The sequence below is a fragment of the Camelus bactrianus genome, chromosome 14 (assembly GCF_048773025.1).
Source record: "Camelus bactrianus isolate YW-2024 breed Bactrian camel chromosome 14, ASM4877302v1, whole genome shotgun sequence".
NCBI lineage: Eukaryota > Metazoa > Chordata > Mammalia > Artiodactyla > Camelidae > Camelus > Camelus bactrianus.
The window spans coordinates 32,530,968-32,538,745 of NC_133552.1; positions in this window are offsets into that span (position 1 = coordinate 32,530,968).

Sequence of the window (7,778 nt, forward strand, 5' to 3'; positions counted from 1 at the left end):
AACATTGCTGAAAAACTATAAAAACACTGACAGATTAAAACACACAGTCATATATATTATATACAAACATATGAAGTCTGCTCCCATGTTGCATAGAAATACATACATATTTGTTCATTTATGGGCACTGATTACTTTATCCAAGGTAGAATATTTCAACTAAAACAAATAATCAATAATACACTACTCTTGTCAAATCTTGTTGATAAGTTACTCTGCTATGTAAACATAATGTGTCTAAGATAGATCTAAAATTAGTGAAAAAGATCTTTGTATGCTTTCTTGAACTCTTCTCAAAATTCCAAGCTTAATTGTAAAATAGATCTGAGCAGTATTTCTATATGATCTTTTCCCTCGTGAAATGAACAACACAGTCTGTTGTCAAAATTCTGTCCTTACAATGATTCACGAGCACCGTATCCTAACAAAACTGCTGGACAGCAAGGCACTATCCAGACACTGTGACAAAACAAATAAACACAAGGATGACAGTGACCCTATTCTGGAGGGCTTATAATCTATTCCAACACCGGGGTTTTTATTTGATTGGTTTGATTTGTTAGAAAAATAAAATCACTCAAGTACGTTCTTCTTTGAGCATTCTGTAAGTAATGACTCTGTTTTTAGTGTCATGAGCAGGAAAGACTTAAGCATGACTTGATTAGTTCAACTAGCAACAATCATCACTGGAAAGTGAGTAATAAAGAAGTAAACTGATGGCAATGCTTCTGCCTACATGAGACCTAAAATAAACCTACACTGATCTCTTTAAGGAAAATGAGGAGTTGAGGTCCCCAATGAGAAAACAAACTAACAAGAAATCAAAAACGGAAAGACTTTTTCCATAACGATTCCAGGAAGAAGTGGAGCATGGTGGTGAAGAGCACAGATGCTTGGGACAAACATGAGTGTCTGAACTCCCACAGCACTGGGTAGCTGTGACACTGATATGTCAGTGAAATTTTCTACATCTCAGTCTCCTATCCATAGACTGGGGACAACAACAGCACCCATCTCCTAGAACGGTCCTAAGAATTAAGTTATTTTATATATAAAGGTTTAAATAAAATACCTCAGATTATAAATATTACCCCAAAACACAAGGAACAAAGAAAACAGTGATAAATTGGAATTCATCAAAATGTAAAACTTTTCTTCAAAGGACACCATCCAGAAAGTGAATAAGCAACAGGAGAAAATTTTTTCAAATCATTTATCTGATTAGGAATTTTTATCTTCAAATTAAAAAAAAAAAACTCCTATAACTCAACAATAAAAAGGGAACTCAATTAAAAAGTGAATAAAGGATCTGAAAATGTATTTTTCAAAGAAAATATACAAACGGCCAATAAGCACAATCAAACGATGTTCAATATCATTAGCTGTAATGGAAATCAAGTCAAAACCACTAGGAGAAACGGTTTCACACTCACTACAATAGGTTATAATAAAAAAAAAGAGTAACAAGCTCTAATGAGGACACAGAGGAATCGGAGCTCGCAGCCCTTGCTGGTGAGGATGTAACGCTGTGTGGCCACTTTGGAAAACAGCCTGGCAGGTCCTCAGAGATTTGAACATTTGGTTTATGAATGACTCAGCCTTTCTGCTCTCTGGGCACACACGTAAGAGAACTGAAAACAAATGTCCACATAAAAACTCCTACAGGAATATTCACGGCGCCATTACTCATCACAGCCAAAAAGCAGAAACAACACAAATGACTATCACCTAATGAATGGGTAAACAGTGGGGCCCAGCCATGCAGTGGAATATTATTCAGCAATAGCAAAGCATAGAGTACTGACCCAGGCAACAACGTGGACAAACATTTAAAAGGTTACTCAGTGTGAAAGATGTCAGTCACAAGAGACGGTTCCATTTACATGAAATGACTCGTTTTACATGAAATGTCCAACACAGGCAAATCCACAGAGAGAGAACAGTGGCTGCCTGGGGCTGGGGGAGGAAGGGGAAGATGGGAATGACTGCTTGTGCATACAGGGCTTCCTGTTGTGAAATGAAAATGTTCTAAGTTTGACTGCAATGCACAATTATGGGCATAGAGGAAAAACCGCTGTACATTTTTATGGGTGAATTGTATTAAAACTGTTAAGGACAAAAGCACCTAGGGACAGTACTTTCAAATAGTAGATGCAAATTGCTAACTTTTATTACAGGAAGAAGAAACTGCCCTCAGCATGAAAGCAGGAGATCTTCAAATGTGGGTAAACTGAAATTGGACAAGAGCATTTCACTTGAAACACTTGCTGAGTGTGCACGAAATATTCAGAAATAGGAAAATCAGTTTGACATCACGAAGAAGCATTCTGCTTCAAATGAAGATCAAGGATTCGGCAAGCCCAGCTGCTAAAAATGACCAGAGAAGAAACCTGGTTCTTAAAACAAGCACCAGAGCCAACAAGGAAATGGTGGTGAGGAAAGTAGGAGGCCGAAATTCTGGAACAGTTTGCTAGAAATAATTTCTCCACTGAAAATTAAAAAATAAATGAAAGTGACGCAATGCTGTGCTGGCCTCACGTGAATGGGCTTCCTCCAGTGCTCGACATTTCTGTAACCCCAAATGAGAGACTCAGGAGAATCAGCATGGTTCCTGGCAGTCCCTAAGTGACTGCCCACCAGCACACTGACCACCATCACATCTGCCAGGGTTGTATTGCAGAGAAGAGACCAACTTCTTAAAGGCACAGGAAATGTTGACCAGGGAAGAAAAGGCTGCAATCAGTCCTGGGACATTGGCCCTGTGAGCAGAAGCCAGAAGGCTGCAGGTGAACTGGAGTTGCCCTGGGGCAGGAAGGGTCCATGAAAGAGAAGATCTCAATTCTCTACTCTCTCTCCCTCGGGTAGGAGAGATAAACCTGCATCCTTCTCACCTGGAACTGTGGGTTCTGGCTTGCAGAAGTCTTACCTACAGTAAATGATTACTCAAGACACTGTGGAAAAAGCCCAGCAATCGATAGGGAGTAGGGAGCCAACTCCACGAGCCTATCAAATGCTCCCATATTTATTGTGTATAATCAAAGGAAATAGTCATTAACAGTTGTGTGATAGTAAGCAGGAACTTGGGGAAAGAAGGGACGAGAAAGAGATTGTAGAATCCACCATGAGTACAAAGTCTTAGTGTATCTTTAGGGAAGTCATGGGTTGAGGGGAATAAGATACATTCTTTAGATATGTGAATTACAAAGCAGACCACCAGACCAGCTAAGTCCTTGTTTTGGGGATAATAGAGTATCTGACTGCACACAAGCCCAGCGTTTATAGCTGAGGGCCTGGGTCATTGCTTTGCAATGAACAGAGTGCTATCTAAAACCTCAACTATGCAAGCAAAACATTGTCTCTGCTTTTTAAGGCAAGAAGACAGGAGTGAGGATGCACAGGCGCTTGCTTGCAAAGCAGTTACTAAGCTTTTTTTTTTTCTCCTTAAAGTTGACAGGCAGCTGGGGCCTGTTTAAATTTGTTAATCCAATCATGGGCTCCCACATGGAACCATTATGGAGGACACCCTTGGGTGACAAATCCTGGTTCTGGGCCTTTTCCTGCCAGCTTCAGCCACTCTAGCAGGGTCTAGGCAGATCCCTGAAAAATGATCCTACAGAACCACCCACACTCTTAACTCCTGGTGCTTGAAACTTAATTTTAGCTCTACACAACTTAACGTAGAAAAGTTTCAGAAATAAAAGATATTATATTCATTTTATATCTCATCATAGGACTGATTTTTGATTGCTCTAAGCTGCTTCTTCTTGGTAAAGCAACTAATTCTGTAGGTGAATTCAGTACTTTCTTTGGGCATAACTAGCCAGTTTTGTCTCGCTGAATTCTATTGGTCAAATACCGATACACTTAATTGATTTCATTGTTCATCAGTTTCAGCTGGGAGTAGAGGGAGTGTCACTTTGTTCCTCAGCCCACCCTCAACTCTTTATCATCAGCAACTCAGGCCTCCGGAAACCAAAAAAAAAAGCATTTGTTTCCCTTCTACACTTTCAACAAACCCAACAGGATACATCAGCCTGGAGAAAGAATCCAACACAAATGTTTAAACAAAAATCTATAAACCTGAAGCAACTCTATCTCCGAATCATGATACACAATGACATGAGAGTAAAGCATGGGTGAGCCTGACCACCTGATTTCTATTCTTCAAAGGAAGGAAGGTTTTCCTATTTTTTATTATCATTCTGTCATTGTTTCTGATTAAGACAAAAACTAGTGTATGAAATAATGAAACAGTGCAATAACAGATTTTTGTTGTATCAATTACAGAAGGCATTCAGAGGGGTTAGGAAAACCCACCTCTGTAAAAAATTCAAAATTCTTCCCCTGTTAAGAACACGTCTACAAAATGCAACAGAGAATTCAAACTCTTGTGGAGAGGAGCAAAAGCCACAGAAACAAAGCAAAGTCATTATTATGAGTCAATTCAAAATTCACTGGACAATCATGTTCAATGCATTTAAGGAAATTTAAAGGCAAATGCAAACCATTCACTTAATGATCTGCAGGCTAGAGGAAGAATTTCTCTCTTTAACAGACAACAGTAATCAATAGGGTGCCCCACCAAACAAGGACCAAAGAACAATCAAGTTTTTAACAGTTCTGATAAATCAGCATGTTGTAAAGATCAAAATCCAGAAATTTTAAACATTCATTCACACCACAATGAAACAAGCATTTAAAAAAAAACAAAAAACCCAAAGAAACTAAGCACATAGATCATGTACCTGGATCAATGAGAACTTCATGTACCGCTGGAAGAAAGAACAAGCTATAGCCTTTTCCTTGAAAAATAAAACTACTTTTAAAGATAAATGCTAAAACACCTTTCATCATTCATGTTGCCTTGAAAAATCTGAGGCACTTGTATCTGATTAGAAAAGCAATTCTGAGTAATAGTATGTTACGATTCAGTGCCAGTTTGCTTTAGAATAAAAGAGAAAAGAAAAGCTACTGTTTCTCATATCCTGCACAAAGTGTGAAGTGCCTCCCTGCCTCTTTCTCCTCCCATTTTCTAAGCTCATGCTTCCCAACCCTTCTGAAACAAGTATGAGAACGACTTATTCCCACCAATATGCCAAATGACAAAAGAATATCAATTTATTTGTGTAAATATATGCCTACAGCTTAAACTAGAGGAGAAATATATCAGAAGTCTATATGGAACTTCTTTCCACATTCCTGAAATCACACACAAAATCGTTCACAGAGACACAGACATATTCCCCCTGGATTACTGGGCACTTCACAAGCTTAGGACTTCCAACATCTAGAAGATAAATTTGTAGTTAGTTTAAAATACAAAACTGTCAGCTTTTGAAAGCCTTGATCATCTGCTAAACCATCCAATTATCAAAGAGACCCAATTAGCCTTCTCTGTAGAATGTAATTTCCCATGATGGCAAAACAGACCCTAAGAAGTACTGGATCCAAGGCTCGTGTTTATCACTAGCTATGATCGTTTTTAAGCACATTAACAGATTCAGAAAGGTTTGTCCCAACAACATTTATTCTTATTGATATAGTATACGGGTTCAAATGCCTATACAGAGACTAGGTCCCATGATGGTGTTTAAGAGCTCTTTTGTGTATTGCAATATTTATTTTTAAGTGCAGACAAGGAGGGTGGGTGTTACTCAGTTGTAGACCACCTGCTTAGCATGCAAAATATCGTAGCTTCAGTCCCCAGTACCTCCAAAAAAATAAATAAAAATAAGTGCATATTTAAAAATGAGTAAAGTTATAAAAAAATGCAGACTAAAAACCACTGCAATCTAGGAGCCACAATTGGAATAAAAAAAAAACAAGTGTTTCTATCAAATATTGACTATATGCCAATCACAGAGACAACCACAAATCACCCCTGACAACCATCACGTGTGATTCTCAGCAACCCTTCTAAGTAGACACGGATGAGCAACCCGGCACTGCGGATGAGGAGACGAAGCTTGGAGGAGCCGGGGACGCTGACCGTCCTGCTCCCCGTGACACCACGTCAGCCCAGGGCAACCGCTGACAGAGCTGCACTGAGGGGACACCCAGCTGCATGGAACCTTGGGGAATTGGGGAGTCCCAGAAAACACTAAAAATTTTTCAGTGGAAAACAAGCTCAAATATATTACACTGTGCCACATTCTTTAAAAAGGGAACGTGACTGAGACCTTTTAGATGCCTCCGTGTCCTTTCTGCCATCATCAGTTACTTGCCCTCTCAGCACGACCAGTGATGATCTGGACCCCTTATGAAGTGCACTCAGATGGCAGAGCTTTTAAAGCTGTTTTATTAAGTTTGTAAGACTCTGTCTATGCCTCACACGGGTGGTCATCCATCACTTCTCACCGGTGTGGACGTACCACCTGAAATCACTCCTTTCTGCTTTTTAAAATCCCTTCAACTAATCCAGACTTTTCAACAGCAAAGAAGCAGCCCAACCACAGACAGTGGACAGCTTTTCACTAAATTACTCGAACAGCCCATGGGACTACCTGGAAGCCCTTTACTTCTATTAAACCCACTTCCAGGTACTTCATCATTTTCTGATTGGTGGACTTGGCCTCTGACTGGCCTACTCAGAGAGCTCCCAGCGTCACATCCGGGGATGGGAGAGGACCCTGCAGTTGGGAGAAATCATTGAGGAAGGTGAACATCCTCCAGTCAGTTCTGCACAGCTAGAAGTGCCACAACGTGCTAAGAAATTATACCGTCATTACCCCTGGGCTCCCATGGACTGGTTTCAAATTAACCAAACTCATGAGACACTGATGCAAGAAAACCAGAAATTTAACTTATTAATGTAACAGAAGACATGAAACTCTGAACCAGACTGCAATATCAGAGTTCAACCATGAGTACATTTTCTCCTCCATGGCCCAATCACGGGCAGGCAGTCACATGGCAAGGGTGGACAGAAGCAGAGCAGTAAGGATTTCTAGATTAATTCAATGGACTGAATTTCAGTTATACCAACAGATCTACTGCCTGGAAAACAATTAACGCTAATCACGGTGCACTCTTTGTGGACAGTGGCCAAGACACGACTGTGAGCACCTGTGTGACTCTCCTTTCTCTGTCCTTTCTGGGCTAACTGATGCACAGATGTACAGAAATCCAGGGATGCAGATACATCTAAACACCCAAAGCCCATTTTCGGAGCCTCAAAGCCAGACAGCCAGGGTTTAAATACCAGCTCTGCCACTTAATATTTCTGTGACCTTGGCCAACTTACCCTCTGTGTGCCTCAATTTCCACACTGTAAAGCTGGGATAAAAATCAAACTTTTCTTACTCACTTGTTGAGAAGATTGAAGGATACATTTCTGTAAAATGCTCGGAAAAGAATGTAGCACATTTTTGGTGCTCAACAAATGTCAACTTAATATTGCAGTGGTTTACAAGTCTCCTTTCTAATCATCTCCTGTGTTTCCTGGCTAGTCTAAGTCCCAAAGGAAATCCTTATTTCTCCTTTTATAAACTCTTGGGGTGCACCCTTCTGTTCCATCCCACCACCTGTTTAAACTGAAGGAGGGGATGCCTCTTCCCAACTCCTCTGGGCCATGGAGAGTGCTTCTCCTTTCACACCACTGACCCCTGGCCCACAGCTAGCCCTCCTCACACTAACAGAGTGAGGTGTGATTCCAGGGAGACAAGCAGGGCATGTGAAACCCTTCCTTTCCCTGCAGTGTTGTCCACCCTTGGGAAGCACCTGGGATGCTCAGCTCCATTGCAGGACAGCCCTTTGCATGATGGGGTAGATCCTCTCAA